General features: G+C 42.7%; 1 pseudogene; it reads left to right on the plus strand.

Moving 5' to 3' along the window:
* Window positions 1–25,889, plus strand: part of LOC142491391 (rho guanine nucleotide exchange factor TIAM1 pseudogene) — a 184,912-nt pseudogene that overhangs the window by 51,467 nt on the left and 107,556 nt on the right.

Raw genomic sequence — 25,889 nt, forward strand, 5'->3', positions numbered from 1 at the left:
TTTTCTGATGAACCAAAACACAAACGTTTCACTTGCATTGCGCGTGCTCAGCACACACACTTTGGGTTTTTTTTGGTCAATATTCATGCTCTTTATAACCATCTTGAGTGGCAGACAGTGAGTGCATTGCTCTGTAACCCTGCTGCCTCCTTTTGGCTGGAGTTTTGTGCTCCAAGTAGACACCTCCAACACTGAAGTTAAATGAGGTTAGCCATAAGGATCTCTGTGCAATGTAAAAGTGACCCTTTGTAGCTATTTATTCCTTGATGTATCTTAAAGGTTGCCCAAGCAGCATTTTTTTTGTGACTGTTGTTTTTTCTGTTCTAGGATTGAAGCAGGGAGTCTCCTGTACTGACACCACGTTGATTTCGGCTTTGGGGACCTCCTGCTTCCCGAGATATTTGGTTCCGAAGGGGGTGCCGGTATCACTCAAGTTTAAATGTCCCGGTCACACGTGCTAATAAGAAGCCACATGGGATGACGTTCACTGCTTCCTGTTGGCCCGCAGGACATTTAAATCGCCATTACTAGAACCCAAATTAGCCCAGTCGCTGCTTCCGGCACATACTACAGAGGTAAGGATATTGGGAAGCAGGGGGTCCCCTGAGTGGAAATCAACGCAGTTCAGCTCTAGTGTCCCGCTGCTTTCCATCTATTACAAAAAATAAATGCCGCTTGGGCTGCTTTTCATTTGTTTAAGCATAAAAATGTGATGTGGTGACCGACCACAACGAACAAAATATTTCTCTTTTTCACTCTTCCTTTAAATTACACGCTCCATGTTACTGAGGCACAATAAATAGCTGGGAGCAGAGTTATTCCTAGCTTACTGCAGAAAGGTCAATGTGCACTTCAACTTCCCCATTACAACCTTATGTCAAGAGACTGCTCTGTGCTGTTTTATGTGCTCAAAATCGTAAGCATTGTATAGATTCTATAGGGTGCTACACGGTTGAAATGGGCTCAGGAAATGAAAGTATTTTTAGTAACCAGCCTGTAACGTGATGGGGTAACCAGGCTCACAAAGGTTTAGTCCCGTTTGGTTACCTCTGATCCATTTATTGGGGGTTCCAGAGTGTCATCTCTTAAGCCCAGGGTTTATACATGCATTTCTCATTTTGCTGTATGGACAGGACCTACTATGGTGGTTTCCCCTCATACCGAGGTAAAAGGGAAGGTTCACAGTCTAGTGTTGACCTGCAAATTTGGTTATACCGTGTCACGGTAGCTAGTGATAGGTTATAATACACACCAAATATCTGGGTTGAATTGAACACGACTTAGATATAATAAAGATAGTTTATTCCTTAGATAGGTGAACACACAAGATAATACAAATAACAGACAAGAAATAGCACTTGTTGGGTAATGAAGCAATCAGGTACAGGATTGGCAATTCATACAGCAATCAGACATCAAGTAGTTGGTAAAATCGAAGACATCACGAAAGACAATGGGTATAGGGCTTACACTTGTTTATATGGAGTTTCAGCCCTATTCCCTAACATTTGGGCGCCTGAAAGTCTAGCAGACTTCTTTCAAGTCAGGAAACCCTTTTGTCGGTAAGTGTGAATTATGACACTTGCAGACCACTCAGGCTCTGTGTTTCTCCGCCCTATTGTACACAATCAGAGTGGTCAGGTCTTTGATCAGGCAGGCTGTTTGTAGACAAATGGTCGCCATCCTGAACATTAACATAAAGCAGAGACAGTAACTTTCCCGGGCTTTATTCCAGCCTTCAAAAACAGTATATTCTTTAATATCTACCTATATTAAAATAATCCGTTCTGTGGGTCTGAACGGGGTGAAATTTTCCAGGTCCTCATGCCGGGGGACCCTTGCCATAGTGGCCAAATATCAGCCTTCCATGACTCCCAGAACCGGAGATACCAAAAACAAGTTAAAATCCCCTATTAACTTTAATGCAGGATTCTCCGCTATAAGCTAAAAGAAATCACTGCTTTTCACTCTCCCATTGAAATCAACGGGCTCTGCCGCTATAGGCTTTCAATGGAGCAACTCCGCCATTGAAGTCAATGGGAAAACCACAATTTTCACATTTACCCATACTCCGTCTGGTTGATCAGAGAGGGCTGGAAATGGCCATGCAGTCATGCCGGGAACAGTGACTACCTGCGACCAAAATCCCAGCCCTCTGGTACTCACAGAACCGGAGATATAGGCTTACATTTTTCACACTTTCGGACTTAGCCATTTCAACGCCAGGCGGCTTTCCTCCATTAGAATCAATATGGCCGGCGCCTCCATAGGAAATGCATGGGCCGGCGCCGCCATAGGATTCAATGGGACCTCCGCTCCCATTAGAGTCAATGGCGCGACCCTCGTGGCGAGCGCGACCCTTTACGGGGGTCCTTCATTCTCGGACCCGGTGTTGGTCGAGTGTGGGGGTTCCTAGGGTCTAGGGGCAAAAATAATTTTATTCCTGGGTGCCCTAGAACCTAAGTTTCCCACGCCAATTGTGATTGAACTTGACCGGGGAGTGATCAAAGCTCTTTTTTAGACAATGTATCCGCTTCTGCGGTCTGCAGTTTGGATGGCTGCCAACCCATTCCTGGAGGTCGGGGTCGAGGAATCCCCATTGAAATGAATGGCTCCATTGTCTTAAAATGGGGAACTACCGCTCCTCCTCTCGGCCGCCCCCTGCAGGTCTTCTGATGAAAATGGGCCCAAATCGCCAGTTTCCCCATAGGATCGTATGGAGCTGCAACGGCAACCTATGGGGAAATGCAAAATGGAGCCTGCAAAGGCGGGAAAATGGAACAAAGGGCTATAATCACTCCTTAACTATTAACCCTTTCCCTCCCGCATCGATCCCAGTGTATGTGTTGGTGCAGACACTGGAATGGGAACAATACACATTTACAGGGGAATACACATTTGGGTGCTGAAGCAGGGTAAAAACACATTACTGGACCGCAGTCCAGTTAACCCCTTGCTTCCCAAGTGAGAGCAGGGGTTGCCAAATGGGGTGTAACCCCTTTAATACCGGGCCAAACCCCCTCTCCCATGACATACCTTACGTTACCTTGGCGTTGGTATGCAGGCTTATGACGCTTTGGCCAAAGGGTTAAACTAAATAACCAAGAAAATCTTATTATTAAAGTATTTAAACTTCATACTTATTACCATATATGTTTTGTCAATTGGATGTAGCATTAGTCTCCCCTGTCTTTTGTTGTATACAATTGTCACGCTCAGTAGCACTCCTTTTGACATAAATATATGTAGCACTGTTTCTCTCCCCCGCCGTGGGACGTACACAGCTTCTGCTACCTGTGTGTGGTGCGGATACCTGTTAGGATCAGGAGAGCTGAGTTGGATTGTATGGAGATCAGGACAGGCTTAGGATCTTTCTCTGTAGTTCTTCTCATGGTGTTAGCGCCTCCAGCCGTAGTGGGTTCCAGGGTGTCCAGAAATCTGCCCCCACTATTGCATACGTCTCCCTCCTGCCCAAGGACTGATACTTACAGGAGTGTGATAACAAGGGCCTTTATTGTATGGCAGACCTGCACAACTCCAGGCCTCGAGGGCCGCAAACAGACCAGGTTTTCAGGATATCCCTACTTGAGCACAGCTGGCTCAATTAGTGGTTCAGTCATACTGAGCAACTAATTGAGCCAGTTGTGCTGAAGTAGGGATATCTTGAAAACCTGGCCTGTTTGCGGCCCTCGAGGCCTGGAGTTATGCAGGCCTGTTGTATGGCATTCATCCACTGTAGATCTTCCTTACAGGGATTCAGAGTCTGAGATCCTAGACCTCTAGATGGTGATGGCCCCTGGTCTTACAGGTCATCTGTGGCTGAGTCAGATGTTACCCCTGGCCCAAAGGCTGGGGGTGAGCATGCTCATCCCGCCATGGGAGAGTCTCACAGCTCCACTGCTCTCTTCCACCTCCAGAGCAGGACTGAACTAAATTTGCCACACCCTCCTAGGAGGAACAAGAAGGGGCGGGCTCATGGTCTATACCTATACCAGATTGGCTTACACAGGCCATGAGTCACCACCGTACTTCTGTCACTCATAAGAGGGGCATGAGGGGGGTCAAAAAGCCTACAGATTAACCTGTCATAGCCTAGACTACTAGGAGTTACATGACAGGGAGGAGAGACAGATCAGAAGATACTGTGTGTGTGTGTGTGTGTGTGTGTGTGTGTGTGTGTGTGTGTGTGTGTGTGTATTGGGATTTGTGCTTACTGGGAATGTTTGTACATGCATAACCAGTAATGTGCAGTAATAACGTATTTGATGTGTTTTTAACTTTCCAGGAGTGCCAGCAAACAGAGATTGCTGTGGTTTGAGTTTCAAGGGGGGTTTTGTGGAGAAAGTGTTGTCAGAATTTGCCTAGAGTTGCTAGATACCCCAAAAATGTACCTGGGAATCATGAGTGATTCCTGGATACATGTAGGCACATTGTCCCGGCAATACCTCCCCATGAAAATGATTTTGCGACTCACCACTAGGGGTTCCCTGTTTCAACACAGACCAGAAAGGTAAAAGGGGCATAGGGATGTGCGGTGTCCCTGAAACAGTCAAGCGGTCCCCAGGTTAATGGGGATACCCAGTAAATGCCTTGTCACCCAGAACCGGTATAGGGGTTCTGATGTGATCCAACCATACATATAGGGCTGTGAGGGGATTCTTAGAATCCATACTAAGTCTATGCAACAGTGTGTGGGGAATATGGCCAGTGAAAAATATAGTGCAGCCTTTTATTCTATTTCCCATACCTGAAAGACTTAGTTTTTTAAAGTGTATATTTTATTAACAAAGTGTGTTAAGTACATATATGCTTTGTGCACAGTAAATAAGTTGGGACTTTCAGAACCAATGTTCTGACAGGCCACTGGGGCTTCCAACTTGGTGCCAGTAAGTCTGCTAGGATGTCGGAGATGAAAGCCACAGAGGATGTCTGAGTGGTCAAGACAGGAGGGAAGAGCTCAAGTACCCACGTCTTGGGATAAATGGAAGTTCTCTGAATTTTCATTTGCCCCACCTGACTTGAAGGAGCCCAACCCAGCGTGTGGCTTCTGAATAGCAAGTGGCTGAGGTGGCAACCTTGCACATGCCCATGGCAGATTCAGCACCAGCTTCACAAGACCAGCATCGCTCTGATTGGCTGGTAAGGAAACTCCCACGTCCTGGATTGGCTTCAGGGTTTTGTGAATGAAACTCAGAAGTATTATAAACCCCTGAGCCAATCAGATTTGTAGATTCTAAGCACCAAGTCCAGCAAGTAAATTCAAGTCTTCTGGAGAGAGGGGAGCAGTGGTGTCTGGAATTGCCGGCAGATCTCAGTTCCAGGATATTTCAGGCTAGGTCCCTGTCGGAATAAACTTTGGGATTTAGAAGCTCCTGCACTTAGGAAAGTCTAGTTATCACCCCCATGCCCCCAGTAAGTGTGTCTTTTCTTATGTAGTTTGTGTAACATTGTGGGTCTGCCTTTTCCTGTGAATAAATGTAAAATTTATTTCATTTACAGTACCCTTTTTGCTCAATGTATGATCCTGGTAAGAAGGTCTCCTGTGACACAGCCTTTTCCACAAACTTTCATGAACTGTATTCATTTTCTATAAACTTCATTTGCAAGGTTAATAATTGGGACTGGCTTGCACCCCCCCCGCCTTTAAAGTAGATACTATGTAGCTGCATTTGCAAAGTTGAATCCACAGTCAGAGCACATTCCCACACCAAAGAAAAGCCTGGCAAGTGGGTGGTCAGAACAGCATGGCAGGCTGTGCAAAATAACACACAACCTCCGTTTTCTCCTGTTCTGTTGATTGTAGGTTCTTATTGCTGGATGCTTCAGCCCATACTGAATAGTCTTTAACTCCCAGGTGGGTCAAAATTTCCTTCTCCGCTTGGAAGGAAAATAACATTCTGCTGGTTTTTGTTTTCTTTATGTAGCACTAAAGACCGATCCACTTTTAATCCTCAAAAAAACAGTAAGCTTAACCCTTCTGCTCTAGTTGTGCACCACATCGTGTGTAGTGCCGACTACTCGAGTACTGAAACAGGTTAAATTATTCTTTTTTGATCTCCTAAATTCTGAAAATAAATAACAGATGGACAGCAGTGCTTGCACAAGGCGCGGGTCAGTCTCCGCTGAGTTGTTCACGCACTGATTGTAATAAGCCGAATCTGAAGTGAAATGCTGCATTGTACTCCATCCAACTCCATCTGTTAGCCTGGATTCTATATCTTGCCCTCATCGCAGTTGGTAGATGCGTAGGTGGAAGGAGGTAACAGGACATTGCAATTGGTAGGTGTCCAGGAACAAAGACGATGATTGGAAGTGAAAGCTGTATACACATTCTACTTGTAAATAACACAGGCCCGGTTGGAAGCTCTTCCTTTTTAATACTGTAATGCAGAAATGGGTCTTTGAAGTCGGAGGTCTACTTTCTCTCGTTTCCTGGATGCAAAACTGGGACAATACACCAGCAAAAGCGACAATATATTTTTGAAAGAGAAAGTTATCTAATTGAAAGCAACTGGAGGTTTTTCTTTGAGGTAAAATCATGGCTAGATAATTGCACCAGATTTATTAGCTTTGCAGCCTTTTGTATTTGTATGGCACCAACGTATTAGGCAGCGCACTACAATGTGGGAGGAAGGACAATAACATTGTATGACACAAGGGTACGTACTGTGTTAAGACAAATTGAGACAATTGGAAGGAGGTCCCTGCCCAAAGGAACTTATAATCTAAAAGGAGGCGAGTGAAGACACAATGAATAGTGTGTTTCTCAGCAGGGCTTTGGCTATGAATATGAGGACTCGCAGTATGCAGCTCTAGGGTGAAAGTAAAAGAAAAGAGTCCTAGAAAAAGTGTCTTGAAGGAACGTTTAAATATATGCATGGTAGGGGATATTCTGATTGTCCCTTATTACCTTAATCATCATCCTCTGATAATGAATCAATCAATACTATTTAATTTTCATTATCATTAAAGATGGCTACCATTGTGGATAATCACTGAAACTCTAGTATGAAGAAATGGGTGCATAGGGCAATACTTCCTCCAACACGAATGACGGGCAGTCACTGTTTTTTTTTTTTAATACTTAATCCATGTGTGTATAAATATAGATATCATCTTCAGCCCGTCGATCCACTGCTGGATGAAGGCCTCGCCAATGGTTTTCCAGGTATTGTGGATGCATGCCTCGCAATGTTGCTCCAACAATCTTCTGATTTTATCCTCCCATCTTAACTTTGGTCATTGGCTTGGTCTTTTGATATACCTTGGAATACAGTTGACTACCATCCCTATCCAATGATGGCCATTCTTGCGATTTTACCCGGCCCACTCCCATTTTAATTTCTTCACACTTGTCATGTCACTGACCCCCCTTTTTTTTTTTTGGTTTGCTTCCGGACCCATTTATTCTTTTTCTTGTCTCTTCTGAATTATCTTCGCATTTAGGGTGCAATTTTCATATCCATAGATGAGTGCAGACAGGATACACTGATCAAACACTTTCCTCTTGAGGTACAATGGAAGGTTCCTTTGTAAGATTGTCTTATTTCTTCTAAATGTACTCCATCCAATCTCCATGCTCCTATTGATTTCATTGGATAGGCTCCCATCTATTGATACTTGCTGGCCAAGGTAGCAAGGAAGGGGATGGTTGAAGATACAACCCAAAGAACCTATGTGCACTCACTAGTAGCCAGTTGAGGGTTGGAAATATTCAATCCTGGGGTAGAGTGCCCCTATATAGCCACTCACTAGTAATCTAAATTAAAAAGGTTTATTTAACATATATACAATTAAAATGACAGGGAGAAATGCAACAATGGAAGAAATTATAGCATCACACAGTCTTATTGATGCTGTGTGTCAGTACAATTGAGATATAATAGGAGTAATAACTCCTCAAGAGAGAAACATACGTACATCAGTATAATTGTCCTAACACAGACTAATGTAACTCATATTAGCTTAAATAAGCAGGGATCAGTCTCTGTAGCGGAAATGTGATCAAGACAACACTAGTATCACCATTCAAAGTACTGTTTACATAGATGTAACCACCGCATAATAAATACTGCTAGTATCACAGTTTTCAGCTTGCATACATTGTTACCTCAGTGCAGCTACATGCAGTCGAATGAACTGGTTCCAGTGAATGTGAACGACAAATGAGTTACAGAATGTACTGAATGTTTGAACCACAGGTGTGTTTGATCAATGCACAACAGTGTATTGTAAAGCTAATAAACCTCTCTATCCACCGCTATATCACAATAGTATCATGGTAGCATATTGTGCTTGTACGGTTGGGGACTCGACTTGTTAAGGATGTAACTGGATACTTTTCCATGGGTCAGAATGCTGCGGATCTGCACATCTTACATTGGACTTCTCACCTCTGACAAGTGTTTCATTTGTGTAGCAGCTCATTTAAAGGAGCAATCCATCCTAACCTCCCATTGTTTACAGGGTTGGAACGGGAAGTCCTTCACCGCGGAACCGCTCTACTTTCACCTCCAGGGAAAGTTACTCGGCTCCTGAGTAACTTTATGTGGAAGTTACCGGTATTACTTTATTCTTTTTCTCCGATTTAACCCGGAGATGAAAATAGTGGCGTTTTTGGCTCAGAGACTAAAAAAAACCAACAAAACACTTAATGGAGGAACTGCTCCTTCAAGTTGCATTTCTTTTATTAGGTGGGTAACACAGTGACAAAACCACTGCACTGTATGAAGTGCAGCAACAAAAGGGAGTGTACTTGCATATCTTCCACAGGCCCCCAAAATCTGCCCCATTCACCGCATTGTCACGTGTCCTTGTTATGGTTAAAATCTCAAATGGCGTAGGGAGAATTTTTTGGGAACTATTATTCACAAACGAGCATAATACAAGGAACAGGTCTCCTATAGTAAAAGTATTGTCTAGCACAGAGGTCCTACAAGGCTGTGTTTCGTCTTGCTCAGACTCTTCAAAACACACACACACACCTCTCCTGCAATGTTTTCCATGGCTTCTGATTATTTATTTATTTTACATCCAGGTCCAGTATATTTAAAAAAAAAAAAAAAAAAAAAAGAATACTTGACAAATAAAGACATGCATCGAATAGTGCTAGATTTGGGAGTTCTCCATATATTTGGTAACACTGAACTAGTCCATGATGAGGAAAAGCATATGCTATTTACATACGCATATGTAAATAAAAGCCAATGTTTTTGACTGCACATTATCAACCTGTCAAACGTACTACAACAGGGTGATGTTAAATGGCATGGATATGTTTAAAAGGGGAAAATGTCCATGCGTCCCCACCCTCCCCCTCCATAAGACCAAATTTGTTGTGGTGAGTACTTCACTGTTATTTTTCACATAAGAGTCATCACATCATTTATTTGCACATCGGGGACACTGATGTGTGAAAGAATATACTGTCATTTGTTTCTTGTTGGGAAAATAATTAATAGTTTAGCTGCACAGCATGTGTCAAAACATTTAAAGCACATTTATCTACTACTCCTCCTCCTGCTATTACTACTACTACTGTTACTACTACGTTCTTTATTCCAAATGACAAAACAAACGGATAGTTCATCTTCCTACCATTAACAAACACTGGAGGTTTTTCCGGTTAGGAATTCAGCAGAACACGTCTTCTGTATATTTTTTATTGATTTATATATATTTCAAGTTGAATGATTTTGCATATGCAATATTGGCAGTAGTGCGTAAAAACTATAGTGCGGCACATCACATAAGCGCAGCATTTAAATAAACATTTAATATCCTGTAGTTCATTCGGGTGTGTTGATTTTTAAAACATGTCTTTTTTTATTTTTACTCAGAGTACGGTAGAAACCTCCCATTTGGACAAGAATGCTTTCATTAGAATTTAGGATAGGGGGTTACAAACCGGGTGCGTGAGATTCTCTGTGGGCGCGGTGCTTACGGAGGCCCCGCGCTCCTCCCCAAAGCATTTAAATGAAATGCTGGGGGAGCGCACGATAGGCCTCTGTGTCCCTTACCTGGTCTCCAGCGGCTACTGGTGACGGGGGGTCACGCGATGTCAGAAAAAGCCGTTGAACACGTAAAAGGGGGCGGGGGGGGGGAAGAGAGCAGGCAGGGGGGTGCAGACTAAAAAGCAGGTGTAGGCAACTCCGATCCTCAAGGACCACCAACAGGTTAGGTTTTCAGGATATCCCTGCTTCAGCACAGGTAGCTCAGTTGAAGACCTGTGCTGAAGCAGGGATATCCTGAAAACCTAACCTGTTGGTGGTCCTTGAGGACTGGAGTTGCCCACTCCTAATATAAGGCCTCGGATATAGTGACTTCCCCCGTGCGGAGGCTTTTCCCTGGCCATACTAGACAGGCTGTGGGGGGCGTGCCAAGGGGAGGCATGGAGCTGGTTCGCCTTCATTGGGCGAACCGTTCACATGACCGGCCTGTAGCGCCAAGAACTCCGTTTGAACTGATTTCTTGCGCAACGTGCGCATGCTGCATGGACGCGAACACTGCCGAACACTGCCTTAAGGCAGTCTGTTGGCCCGCACGGTCTGCAGCACCATGTCCGAGGCCTAAAGTGTGTTCAGCTGCGGAATAATGGATTCAAAGGGGGTTACTTTTGTGTTCCTTAATCTGGGATAGTGCCGATCGATGCATTCTGGCACAAAAAAGTTTCATTTAAATTGGACTTTGGAACTCAAAAAATATTTCGGTATCAATCTAAAAACAAGGCACACAGGACAGTTGGGTATATTTGTTGATGGGCAGTATGCATTCCATTTCACTCATTGCTCATGTGTTAAAATGTGTACACCAGCTTTGCACATGAAGAAATACATTTTATGACGGGTATTGGTTACATATGTGTGATAATGCAATCTTCATCTATTAATATTGTGCTATGAAAGTCCAGATTACTTGTAATGGATTTATCTGTTTGTGGCTTTAATTAAGACCTCCAGTCATCTTGAGTATATGTCGTGTGTGACGAGGAGCAGTCTTGCAAAGATTTTGCGCGGTATCGGTTTGCTCGGGCTCCATCTCATTCCTGGCGCTGAAACAGAGGAGTAAACCAATGCCTTACAGCTGGCGTCTCATCCGTTTTTATTTTTCCCCGTGCTTGTTTTTTTTTAAAAGGGCTTGATGAACATTTCCTTGTGTGTGTGATGATTCTGTCTGGTTTCTGTTCGCCGTTCTATTTTTTTATTAATTTGTTTGCTCTTTATGCGAGAGAGGACTCCTGTAGCAATACTCTTATTGAAAATAATTGATTTGGGATTCAGGGAGGCGCAACAATAAATTACGGTAGATGAGATGAATATGCATCTCTACAAAGACAGCATTTAAGTGGCCACCTTCTTGCAAAAGGTTAGAAAGCCTGGCAAACAGCTTTGGGTCTATATCTCACTGATAATGCAACGCACCTTATACAGTAAGTGGTATATCTCAATCAAGGATGGAGACGGAGAAACCAGTGTTTAGATTATAAAAGGGATGTGTTTGTGAGGAGACGGTCTCCAAATACAGTACATTCAATTGTTTTGAAATTGAGGCACAACTATTCATGAATTTTTTTTTTTTTTTTAAAGGGACATCCCATCCATGCTCCGGTTTGGGAATAACCAGCCGTTCACATATACGAGAAGTGCATGCACGCCTAGTACAGCTGAACCCCCTTATAACGCTGTGCTTGGGGTCCAAAGAATCACATCGCGCTATAAGCGGATTGCGTTAGAAATAATGTACAATTGTATGCATTGTACAATAAAGTATTTACGATACCAATAATCGTGTTGTAAAGTATTAATAAATATGAAAATTGGGAGCCACACTTGCATCGCGTTATAGGCGGATTTGCGTTGTAACGAATCGCGTTATAACGAGGTTGAGCTGTACTTCACTAGTTGTTCATAATATCTCTGATCTGTCTGGGATTGCTTGAAGAGCATGACGAGAAACCCGGACTTAAAGGATGACACAAAATCTTCTTGGTTCCTGGAAATAGTAATAGTAACCTGGGGACACGGCTATTCACCGTGGTGAAGGAGAGAAGGCATCTCTTGGTGGAAGTGTCCCTCACAGGTTGCCCAGTGAAGCAATCTGAGTGGGCACCTGTAGCAAAGATGGCGCCAAGGACAAGAAATGAAAGCGACTATGGCAGGGGGAGGCCAACTCCAGTCCTCAAGGGCCACCAACAGGCCAGGTATTGGGGATATCCCTGCTTCAGCACCGATGGCTCAGTCAAAGACTGAGCCATTCGTGCTGAATCAGGGATAGCCTGAAAATCTGGCCTCTTGGTGGCCCTTGAGGACTGGTGTTGGCCTCCCATGGGCTAAGACCTTCTCTTATCACAGAGTTGGAACTGATTAAGCCACTCTGTTCTCTATCTGGTCTGCGAACCCCTAATGTTAATTAAGGCTTTTCCCAGCAGGGCATTTTCATCTTGAAGGGAGAACATGGATTTAGAAGTAATGTGACAAGGGTTATTTTATAATTAAACACAACGTTTGCAAGAAGCTATGCGAAAGAAGAGTGATCTGGAGAAATAGCACAGCTAGGGAACACAGTCTTCTTCTTTTTTTTTTTTTTTTATGTTTCTGATTTTTTACTTTAAATTAAATTAAAGCGAAATTTAATTAGAGGCCAGCTGTGAATGCTGCTTAGTACTGTACAAGTCTTCTTTGTTTCCTCAAAGTTCAGATCTGAACTTCATATTTTAACTCTAATTGGTATTTGAGGCAAATATTCACTTTTGGGTGTTTTGGTCTTGGCTGCAGTTTGCACATTGGACAAGTTTGGTTGCTTTATTTTACTCGCCTTATCTTTTATATTGCGGTTTGGTGCCTGCGATAAGGAAAAACGGCGGCACACAGGGCAGCGTTACCACAATTCGGAGAGATCCATATTTAATTAGCTGTCCGTGCAGGGACACCGGATGCAAAATGCGTTTCGGGGAGCCCACGCCCATTCTTTCAGGTGTGTGGTGTAGCTCATTAGTAGTACTTCCTTTATATACCCCAAATAGTTAACCCTTTCTACTATGACACGTTGACAATACATATACATTTATACATTTCAACACCATAACATTTGCTTTCAATATAATTCTATATGTTCTGTATGGAAGCAGTGCTTATACATAATGTATTCAAAACCTAATACGAGGGTATAGACCATTACTCTTATGGATATATGCAGCCGACGGTGAGTTAGAATCGGGGACTAGTGCGGCCATTTTTAAAGTGCCTAACTACATTGAAGTATAAAGAGGCAGGTGATCATTAAATCACTTTAGAAGTATATTATAAATGGATATAAATACCGCATCTCCTATGTATAATTACTGTATATACAGGCCTAAGCAAACAGATGTATATGTTTATAGGGGCAATAGACTTCATATTTGCAAAAGTGATTGAGAGAGCGTTGGGACAGAGGGCATAATTAACTTATTTATGATATTAGAGTTATTAAAAGGCATTCAAAGTTTATTACTATTATGTAGTGTATTCATACAGTATTTTATCCTACTTTTTATCGACCATTTTTATTTAAGAAAACATCTGTAATTTTCTTCATTCAATCCTCTTGGAGATACTGTATCTAAAAGAATGATCCAGTATAATTCCGTTTGTAGTAGGATTATCTGTGTTACCTCCTCTATCTGTATATATGTTCTAAGATCATTCGTTGTAGTTGTGCCACATTGTCTAGCAAAATAAGTGTTTTCCAATCGGTGTCTTTTATTTTTTAGTGCCCCCTCTGCCCCCCTTTTCCAATTTTCTGGATTGTAAATTCTAATATTAATTTTATGTTCAAATAACAAGTATTTTTATTTGTCCAACATAATAAAGGCCACATACATGGGCATTTTAGAAGGTATATCACACATTTCGTGCCACGTGGAAAAAAAACTTTAGTGGGATCTTGTATCCTTTAGAGCAGCGGTGCGCAAACTCTTCTCCCCCCCTCGCTCGCGCTCGGCTCCGGCGTCAAATGACGCGGTAGGGTCATGTGATGTAAAGTTACAGAGGTCTCACGCGATCTCTGGCATTTAATTTAAATGCCTTCGGGGATGCGCAGGGCCTCTGTAACATCTGTGACCCGCCGAAAATCACACGCCCCTCCCAGTTTGCGCACCCCTGCTTTAGAGCAGGGGTGTGCAAACTTTCTGCACTGCGCCCCCTGCCTGCTCAGCCCCAGTGCTCACGCCCCTCCCTTACCTAGGAACCGCCGTCAAATGACGCTGTGGGGTCATGTGACCCCCGCAGTGTTATTTGATCCACGTTGCGGTGGCGTCAAATGATGCCACGGGATCATGTGACAGCATGTCACATAGCCCCGCAGCGTCATTTGATGCCGTGCTGCCATGGCGACGTGTCGCCCGAAACCAAGGTAAGTAAGGTACAGAGGCCTCGCACGCTCCCCGGCATTTAATTTAACTACCCTCCCCCCAAAAAAAGTGCACATCCAATCCCTGCTTTTAGAGGGATGTACCTTTACATTGTGGTGGTATAATCAATCTTTTAGTTTTAATGTCTCCTTCAATCAATGCATACCCTACATTTTCCCCCTTCTGTATGAAAATAGTGGTCATTCTTCAAAGCATTTTCCATAGTGGGTCTCTTTGCATAAGGCGTCAGTATTTTAGGACTGTTTTCCGTATATTTAATGAATTATTATGAAATGAGGTAATAAAAGGAATCCTTAGCGCTTTTTTTTTTTTAGTCTTCTCAGTTTTAAGATTTGAATAGTTTGACGTATGTTCTTGACTTATGCTTTTTGTTTATGCATTTCATATCTATTATATCCTCTGTCCACATAGCATGCAAAAAATAATGGGACAGGTTGCTAACTACTGAAAGGGGAACCTGCTGTTTAATAACAGATTTCTTTGGTGCAAGATGCTTAATGATATTGAAGTCAAATGTTTGCGTAATCCAAACTCTCATATGGTCGTGGGTTATTTCACTCTGATAAAGGTAGCAGAATTGTCTGTTCACTTCAATAGATTTACCCTGCCTTTCTCTCAATTTTAGTTTTCATGTATAGTGCGAACGGTGTACACAGCGCTATACATACAATATTTTTTTTTACAGACACGAGTACCTGTCCCATGGAGCTTACAATCTATGTTTTGGTGCCTGAAGCACGGAGATGAAATGACTTGCCTAAGGTCACAAGGAGCCAGCACTGGGATTTGAAGCAGTTTTTCCAAGTCGATGCACTTACTCATTGAGCCGCTCCTACGTCAATGTTTGAAAACAGTCAGAGGGTACAATCCACAAAGCTGTTCCTGGTATTCCCACTCTGTGCAGGATCATCTGACCAGATTGCGAGTACAAAACTTGACTCTTTTACAAGTTCAGTATCAGACATTTCAATCTAGAGAATTTGACATGTTGGAGCACCAGGCTGAGATTTTATCTGTAAAGTTGAATGAATTATTATTGATAATATACCGCATGGATTTGAGAGAAGTCATGCCAAACTAACCTTGTCGGTTTCTTTGAGGGGGTAAGTAGGAATTTAAGTTAAGGTAATGCAGTTGATGTGGTCTACATACATTTTGCAAAGGCTTTTAATACGGTGCCACACTAGGTTAGTGTAAAGAATAAAAGGCAATTATTCTGGGTAAAAATATATGCACCTGGTTTGAAAACTGGTTGAAGGATAAACAAGAGAATAGTCATACATGGAACGAGATTGGGCTCAAGTTGTAAGTGGAGTACCTTAAAGTTCATTGCTTATTAATAACCTTCAGGTTGGCATAGAGAGCTAAGTTTCTATCTTTGCTGACGTCACTAAATTTGTATAAGGTAGTAAAATCAGGTAGTAAAATCAGAACGGGGTATAATTTCTCTACAGAAGGACTTGGAAAGTGTGAAGTTTAGGCAGGTAGGTGAGGTTTAATACAGATAAATGTAAGGTTATACATTTGAGAAGCAAGAATAATCATGCTATTTAGAAACCTAATCTGCCCAAATTTGGTCAATTCTTGATGGAGAAGGATTTGAGTGCTTGTAGACGGCAGGTTTAGCAATAGTGCCCAATGTCAGGCAGTAGCTGCAAAGGCTAATAGAATATTATCTTGCATAAAACGGGTTATGGATGGAAGGGAAGTGAGCATAATTCTGACACGACATAAATCCTTATTAAAACCACTCCTTGAATATGGAATAGTTTTGGGCACCGCTCCTTTCAAAAAAGACCACCTAGAACTGGAAAAGGGTCAGCGTACAGCAGGGATGCTCAGTCCCCAAGCTGCCCCCCCCCCCCCCCCCAACAGGTCAAATTTTCAGGATATCCCAGCTTCAGCACAGGTGGCTCAATCAGACGCTCTGTCAAAGACTGAGCCTCTGATTATGCCTCCTGTGCTGAATTTTTTTTAGAAGTCTTCTTAGAAAGGAGAGGTATACAGGGATATACTAAATAAGTTACGCATGGGAAAGATGTTGATCCAGGAAGAAATCTGATTGCCATTACTGGAGTCGGAAGGAATTCTCCCTCTTATGAGACCTTACTGGTGAGTTGGGTTTGCTTTCCTCTGGATCAATATAAATATCATAACAAATATAGGATGTGTGTTCATTGACTAAATTGGAAACAGGTTGAACTCGATGGACATACATGCATTTTTCCCCCCAACCTCCTGTACGATGTACATTACTGTATGCTACAAAGAAGAGTGTATATTTTTTATAGTGGGTTTTCTTTTAAAGCAGGACTTTCTAAAGCTCTGGGAATTTCTAACTTCTGATGTAAGCTGTGTGATATCTTTCCGTCAATTTGGAAATTGATGAACGCAGCCCAGATAATCATTGAAAAAAATAACGAATACATTTCCCCATTCTTTCTTAAAGAACCATTTCCCCCTAACTTCAATGTTTTTTTTTTTTTTTTTAATTTATTTTAACATAAAACTGAGGGTTCTCCAGAGCTGAACTTTCATTTTTAGCCCTTGGACGCACACTTCACGAGATATATTTACTACTTTAGTTGTCGGTATTGTCCCGGTAAATTCAAAGATGACCACCAGATTTGTCCGATGACCTAATGATCTCCGACTTAGTCTTCAGGGCCAAGACAGATTTTGGTGGTCATTTTGATTTCCCAAATTAGAGCTAAAACATTAGCAACTATAATAGTAAGTGCCTCTGGAACCGGGCGGTCCCCTCACCAAAGGTCAAAATAGTGCCGTTCAGCTCTGAGAACCCATGTTCAAATTCTGTAAAATCCCCCAAAGCAGAATGGGGAGGGGGGAGGAGGTTATCCTCCAAGTAGGGTTTCTGCTCACATTTGTTTTAGGCTGATAGCAATATTATACTTCACTAGATATGTGAGAATGTTTTTAATTGTACTTTAGGAAGCTAGCCAATGAAATCTGGGTCACAGTGTGTTCAGTACTGAACAGTGAAATGTGTGAATGCAATTTATTTAGGACATGCCCTGTTCATTTTAATAGTAATTGTTCTCTGGAATGTTACAGATTACACGCTCTCAGTGGGTGTAACTGTGCTCCATGTCGCTTGTCAACACGTTAGCTGTCATATGAGATTCCATAGGAGGCCTGAAATATGAGCCATCTGTGAATTGTGCTTATTTACGGCGTATTGTGGTGTTTCTGAGCCTCGGAAAAGGGACTGGAATGTGTGTTTGTAAAAGGGTTAAGGTTTCCTGCCCCGACTCCCAAGTCAGATCGTGTCTTTGTAGACCGAAATCCGATTATAACTACAAGGTGACGTTGTTTAACATCACATCATCAATTAACTGATTTATAAAATCATGTGGTCAAAGATGACATTTGCTGCAGCATTTTGCTCCTGAGAGGAGCTTGGCAATGCAGCTTGATGCTGATACTTAGCACTGCAATTACAGTGCAGTCCCCTTCTTGCCAGAGGGCCTGCCACGCTATGAGCCTCTCGGACAGCGAAAGTTAATGTTTCATTTGCAGTCAAGCCCTACTACCTTGTGCGCTATCTGGATTCCAAGCTTCTGAGGGTGAACTTCGGCAACAGTGGAATTCTACAATAGATAGATTAGGCTGCGCGTATAGTCCTGGCGACGGCGTGCAGCCACAAAGCAACTCTACAGTATGTAGTCCGTAGGGACCGCCCATAGTTGGTGGTGCATTTACGCGCGCGCACGAGGGGAAGCGGCATTGGGCGCGCTGAAAGTCTAATGTTTTTGTTTACATAAGCGCCTAGTGTCGGTGAGCGTGTGTGCACGAGCGCGTGCACCGCGTGAGCGGGGACTTACACATATCTATATATGTAAGTAGCCGCGTGCTCAGACCTAGCGGGGACGCAGCCTTATATAGACAGCCGCACCACGTGACTGACAGCAAGCCAATCACACAGCTCCTTGCCGCACCACGTGACTGGCAGCAAGCCAATCACACAGCCCCTTGCCGCCAGCGACATTGCACACCAGAGTGCAACTTTCTCGACGGCGACGTGTGACGACACGGGTTACGTTGCCGTTGCTATAGCCAGTACTAAAAGCATAGCCTTAGAAGCAGGGGTTCACCACTCCAGCCCTTAGGACCCCTCATCAACAGGTCAGATTTGCAGGATATCCCAGCTTCAGCAAAGGTGGCACAGACAGCCTCTGAGCCACCTGTGCTGAAGCGGGGACATCCTGAAAACCTGACCTGTTGAAGGGGGGACGGGACCTGAGGACTGGAGTGCTGAGCCCCTGCTTTCAAGTACTACATGTACTGTACATCAAACGACAGTGTTACTATAATGCATTGTACGGCAATGACGTTTTGCCAAACAATTCACATTGTTTATTCGATATGCTCTAGAGATATATATATATATATTTTTTTTTCACCTATACAATATTTAAATTCTTTTTATTCTTTTTATTTTAGGTGGTGTGAAAACAAAGCTAAACTAATGGATGCCAGACAATGGGTAGGTCATTTATTTATTGTTAGTTTTATTATCCAAATGATTTTTACGTTCAGTTCTGTGCAAAGTTAGCCTTTTTTTTTTTAAAGTTTTTATTTTGTTTTGTTCGTTTTTGGTTAATTATATACACATTAGAAATTCCACCTTAGGTGTGTTCAAATAGTAATAGCGCTATAACGAAGATTTAAATGACTCTAGGCATATCTAACTCCATTTCATGATCAAAGCAAGACGAAAATGTATGGCTGGGGAAATAAGCTGCAATTTTATATATTCAGCAACTGTACGGGAAGTTCATAGCAAGAACCTCTGATGATGATGACGCAGATCCCCCTTTTTGACACTTATTAAATTTGATGTGGTGATTCTTCTCCGTTCTGGAGAAGTGATCAGCTTTATTTAAATTATCGGGACCAAAATGTTCTCCTGGGCAGGGAAGCTGCTTTTAGGTTTTTTGACTCGAGGAGGGATTTGTGAGCTTGATGAATGTTCTGTTTGTAAAGTCACATTATTGATCATATAGGGAAGACCTTTTGCTCCGTAAAGCAGAAAAACCTGAAAAACCCTATGTTGAAAAATAAATAAATGAATCAGTTCCGTAGTAATAGATAATACTGTCTGCCTTTTATAAACCCTTAATGCCATTTTTAATGATTTTCTTTAATGTAAGGATCATCCTTTGGTTGCTACATCAACCATTTAGAAAGTCATATCCACTTCCTCTTTTGAAACATGCTCTCACACACCTTTTTGAGCTCTGCGCTTTGGCAACAAAGTATCACAAACAGATCTGTTGTGTTCCAAACAGACACTCTATTACTCTGAAAACTGTAACAATAATATGTTACACATTTGTCATGTCGGCTGCAGCATTTCAGACTGCAGCACAAGTTATGTAGGCGGCCATTATGTTAGGCACACAATCAGGATTTTTACAGGTTTCTAACAGGAGCACCAAACGATTGCCAGCTTAGGTAAGAATGTAGAATTATACATTTGTCACATGCTTTACGTATACAAATAAGTAACAGAAGAAATAAGGAGAAATGTGGTGTTACTGCTTTAACTGAGCATCTTGTTTGTACTGATGCAGACTTAATGCGACAGTCCTTCCTGACACTGCACTGATCACGCTAATAAACCGAAGCCACGGGCTTAAGGGAAAAAAAGCATAGAGGTTGTCGCTTCTCCTGGCTTCTGAGAATTCACCTATTTCTTATAAGGAACAAAGGCTTTAAACATGCCAATGTGTTTTGAAAGACTGAAATCATTGCATTGCATGGCACATGTAACCCCCGATGTGTCCTGGTTTTGGGGATACCAGTGTTTCAACGGGTACGGGAGAATGCAGCTCATATCAAAGGTAAAGTCCTGTGCAAGCTGCTCACACATACAAAGAGTGTCTTACAGCAGCCTGTAGAAAGAGATCTTTATTATCTGCAAAGGATTTAGATAAACAGAGGTTTCCTGTGCTGAGATGGTGGGTAAATCGGCACACCTGTGGTTAGTCGGAGAATAATAAACCCCCTTCAGTGCCAGGAGGACTAGCAGCACGTTGCTTTGTGTTTATACTCTGTGCTCTCCCCTCTGGCACCGAGGGAGCTGAAGCTCATTTTATATCGTCAAGTAGCAGAGGAGCAGGACGAACATAAATTATAAGGTATGTTGTAACGCCCGCAGGAGAACACAGTCACACTTCATTCCTCCCGCCTCGCATGTGTATCCACAGTGCTCCTTGTATAAGTCACTAACAAAGAGCTGCTTTCTGTATAACGCTCACATACGCTACCACAGGGGTAGGGCAGGTCCCAGTCCTGAAGGGCCACCTATAGGTCAGAGTCTCAGGATATCCCTGCTTCAGCACAGGTGGCTCAATCAGTGGCTCAGTCGAAGACTGAGCCACTGATTGTGCCACCTGTGCTGAAGCAGGGATATCCTGAAAACCTGATCTGTTGGTGGTTCTTGAGGCCTGGGACTTGGCCACACCTACACTACCCCATTATCAGGGTATCTGAAGGTGGGGTGGTAAGAAATGGAAAGTAAAGGAACAAGGAAGATTTGGGTCTGCGATGGGCACAAAGCAGTCATGGTGAAATAGAGGTAGCTCCTCGCTTGAAGCAGCTTTTAAAGCATCAATACTGCATTACCCCCCTTTTTTTATTATTATTTGTATCTGTAAAGCATGTCGCAATGTCTGTCTACATTCTTACCCAAAACGGCAATCGTATGGCGTTCCTGTTATAAATCTGTAAAAAAAAATTTTTTTTAAAAAAAATCCTGATTTGTGTGCCTAACATAATGGCTGCCTTCCAGTTTCAAATCAATCCTTCAGTCAGCATAATTCAGCAGCTACAATGTATCCTGATATTACCAAGGTAAAATTATCTATTGTTACAGTTTGCAGCTCAAACTGTTGCGAACATTGGCAACAAATCATCACAAACCAGAAAGTGTTGCAAAGATCTTGCACTGCTGGGGAGGTGTACAAATACCGGCTATAATAATCCAAGAATGCTCTAAATCCCATTAAAAATGGCAATTCCCCCCCCCCCCCCCATATAAATGTATAGATTTATTTATTCTGAAATGAAGAGGTCTCAGATATCGGGATGGTGTCTTTTTTGTTTTGTGGTAAGATCTGGTGTTCTTGCAAGGTTCTTAGATAATATATGAGCTACTGTATGGTGTGGGGAAGGGGGGGTTGTAGGAGTGTAGGGGTATAGTAGTTGAGATATATATATATATAAATTTTATTTTCATGAATTGTATTTATATTGTTTCATGTTATTCAAAAACGAATAAAAAGATTGAAAAAAATGGCATTAAGATACTACAGAATTGATGTATTTAAAAACACAAACGAGCATAAGATTTAATAGGTTTTCCGGCTTTAACGTGCTGAATAATAAACGGTTCTAGGTTGATGGCGTGTTGCACATGGTTTATGGTTTAATAAAAAAAAATATATCATATCAATTGGCAATAGTTTTAAAAAAAAATGCGCTGTGTGGGTGTTATACGTAGTGTCTGAGTGCTGTGCTATCCCCCTGCTAGAACATCTGCACGCTGCAAATCTGCTAACATTTTCCATTTCTAATGTATCCCAAAAACAAGACACGTGCTGGGAGATGCTCACATGGTCTAATCTGATACACAGTACAATACGGCTTCACGTAGTCTTGTGAGCAATATTGCTCATACAGTGTGATCAGTGCAGTTACATTGGTCTTCATATTGTCCCACTGTACCTATTTAGCAGGTTCTATGCCTATTGTTTGTCCTGCACCTACTAAAGCAGATATACCTATTATTGTTATTATTGTATATACTGCGTGAGAGAGAAGGGAGCCCTTCCACGACGGTCTCATGAATTGAAGCCGAGAACTTCCTGATACTTGCAGGAAGATCGATAACGGATTTGATAAATGATCAGATCAGTTATAAGGATGTATACATAACCAATAAATCCAGATATACAAGTGTGGTGTTTGTGTTATTTTTTTTCATATGGCAGGTGTGTTAGGGCTTTTCTAGAAGATGCACATTTCTTGTATTCCACGTTGACTGAAGAACTACTTACTGTTGGAACTACGATCATTCACCCAGTAGCCCAAGCACGCTGCCTTGGGGTCACACTCGACTCCTCTCTCACATTTGCCCCTCACATTCAAAACATTTCTAAAACGCTTTTTCCTCCGCAATATAACAAAGATATGCCCTTTCCTCTGTTGCTCGACTGCTAAAACTCTGACTAAGGCCCTCATTCTCGCCCGTCTTGATTACTGTAACCTCCTGCTGTCCGGCCTTCCTGCCTCTCACCTGTCTCCCCTACAATCTATCCTTAACGCTGCTGCCAGAATCACTCTACTCTTTCCTAGATCTGTCTGAGCATCTCCCCTCATGAAATCCCTCTCCTGGCTTCCGATCAAATCCCGCATCTCACACTCCATTCTTCTCCTCACTTTTAAAGCTTTACACTCTTCTGCCCCTCTTTACATCTCAGCCCTAATTTCTCGTTATGCACCATCCAGTCTCTTGCGTTCTTCTCAAGGATGTCTTCTTTCTACCCCCTTTGTATCTAAAGCCCTCTCCCGCCTTAAACCTTTTTCATTGACTGCCCCTCACCTCTGGAATGCCCTTCCCCTCAGTACCCGACTAGCACCCTCTCTATCCACCTTTAAGACCCACCTTAAGACACACTTGCTTAAAGAAGCATATGAATAGCACTGTGGCTATTCTGAACACATGGCACATAAAGCTTGGCCCCCTGCAGACGCACTTACCAGAACTCCCTCCTACTGTCTCTGTACGTTCTCCCTACCTACCAATTAGATTGTAAGCTCCTCGGAGCAGGGACTCCTCTTCCTTAATATCTAAAGCACTTATTCTCATGATCTGTTATTTATATTATCTGTTATTTATTGGATTACCACATGTATTACTGCTGTGAAGCGCTATGTACATTAATGGCGCTATATAAATAAAGACATACAATACAATACAACTAAAGCGCCCTTATTTTTATGTGCGAGTGTTGGACGCTCTGTTGCTCGGTCTTGTATAACTGGATGTTAATATAGATTGTGATCTTTTAATATTTAGATATTTAAGGTGCTGTAAGTTACTATTTTACAATGTGCGTTTCGTATCTGCAGCAGGACAAATGATTGAGCTAACATGTAAATTGGGAAAAGTCTGCAACGTAATGGGCCATTGATTTAAATGGAGCTCAGGACTTCCCCAACGCAGTTAATTGTCTTCACAGCATATGAAATAGTGACAAGTAGCAGCAGCAAACGGGTAAGAAGTAGCGTGCAATTGGGAATAAAGAGCATGGATCCTGGTACTTTCCAGAGCATGTGAACGTCAAGAAGCACACGCAACGCAGGCTCTCAATCCTATACTTAGAAACCCACACGTGCATTCACATGTGTTTACAAACACATTGATTAGTACACAGAGAAGAAAAGGGCTCTTGTGATTAAACGTGTTCCGCAGAAAAATTGCTGCCACTTTCCATCTGGAAGAATGACTTATTACTTCAATTGTTAAGAATGTACCAGTGTGCACATTGATTTAAGGACCCCAATTAATTTTCAGCCTTGCTGACTTTCGTTTTTGTCAGGTTAAAAGGGAAAAAGTAGGTCGTCTCCCACTGCTGCATTGTTAAAGTGAGTACTGTAGGTGTGAAGCTGGTAAGTGGGCGGATCTGTATTTAACATACAAACACTGCCCCAGCTCTGTTTGCCACACCTCGGGTGGCCTTTTTGTTCTGCCAGTTTGAACACATTCTTCCTGTACAGTAACCTCTTAAACTGAAAAGAAATCCATGGCATGAAATACAAGGTAATGTTTAAACTTTGCCAGATTTTCTTTTCCCCTATAATGTAATAATTCCAGGGCATTTAAAGTTACAATTACAGGTGTACAGGAACACGGCTCAATATCCTCTTTTCCGTGCATCTCATTTAATGCACGAAGATTAAGTGGAGGAGGGTATGTGTTGGATTGCCGCTTCTCTTCGGAAAGATGAAAGAGAAGTAGTGAAGGGAATTAGGAGTGAGCAGTGGTGGAGGTAACGGGAGGTCGGGACGCAAGATAAAAGAAGGCAGATACTGTATGTGAAGAGTACATAAATCAGGAACTAATTAGGGAACGTTTCAACGAGGAGCAATATTTCTTACCCAAATATATAAAAAATCGCAAGATTGATGAAAAATATGATCCTGCAAAAAATAGAAACCTTCAAAATTAAAGTTCTGTATTTTCCCCTGCCACCCTCCCGCCCACATAGACACACACATAACCTCCCCCCCCACATTCACAACCTACCCTTACCTCCCCCACACCCCCACCCCCACACACATCTGCACCCCAACACAAACATCCGCCCACACCCCACACAAACGCCCCCACACACACACACACACAACTTCCCCATGCACACCCCTACGCACCCTAACTCACACGCACACCATCACGATCTGTAAAGCAGTGGTCTACCGCTACAAGGGAAACAATCCGTACTTTTACCAGTACTGTATCTGCTCTGGCTCTGCAAGCCCTAAAGATGGAAGGTCGTTAGGGCGGAGGTATTCTACTCTTGCTAGGTGGAGTTCCTGACCAGCAGACTTGTGTGAACAGGTTGGTGGGGTTTGTATGTAGAAGAGCACGTATGCATCATTTGTAATAAACACATTTTTATTCTTGCTTAGAACTGCCCAACGTTACATTGGCATGCACTTGCACAGATAGGTTTCAGACACACTGCTCTGCAGTCAGAAACCTATGTAGAAAGCCTTTCTCTTATTCTGTATCGTTAATTCATTGTGGTTAACTAATTTACAGACAATTAAAACATGAATTCTCACGAGTAGGGAAGGTTTCATTCCACAGTTCAATGCATTCTTTGTCTTCTTGTGTATTGACCTGTCAAATAATATGCAATCATTTTGTAGCAGGCGATAAATGATGCTTACTGGTAACACATTCAGTGCCATGCGAGACAGTTCATGCTCCTGCACCGAACAGTCAAAATGATTGTTGTATGAGTACAAATCACTCGGGTGAAGCATATTTGTAAACGAGACATCATATGATGTTGGAGGGCCAAAGGCTTAGTGTCTTTAACTGAGAAGTCTACTAATCTTCTTAGGTTGGAGACTTCAAGAAAACTGTGTGTAGCAGGGCACTCCCCTTACCTCTGTAGGGAGCCGGTTCCGTGGCTTGGGAGGATCGGGGAAAGTTGCGGCGGCAATCTTGCGGTTGGCACCGCGTGTTATGTATGGGCTGTGTGTAGCGCGGTGGCCATGTTGTAGTTGGCGCTGCCGGAAGGGGAGGGCCTGGACACCAGGAATATCCTCTGCGGGACTGGAGGCAGTGCTGAGGAAGCCGTAGAAGGAGGAGGTAGTGCCCAGAGAGCTTCCTGGACTAGGCCAGACTTTACCCCCTAGGCCCCAGGTAGCCCCCTCATGG

This window comes from Ascaphus truei, chromosome 3, assembly GCF_040206685.1.
Source record: "Ascaphus truei isolate aAscTru1 chromosome 3, aAscTru1.hap1, whole genome shotgun sequence".
NCBI lineage: Eukaryota > Metazoa > Chordata > Amphibia > Anura > Ascaphidae > Ascaphus > Ascaphus truei.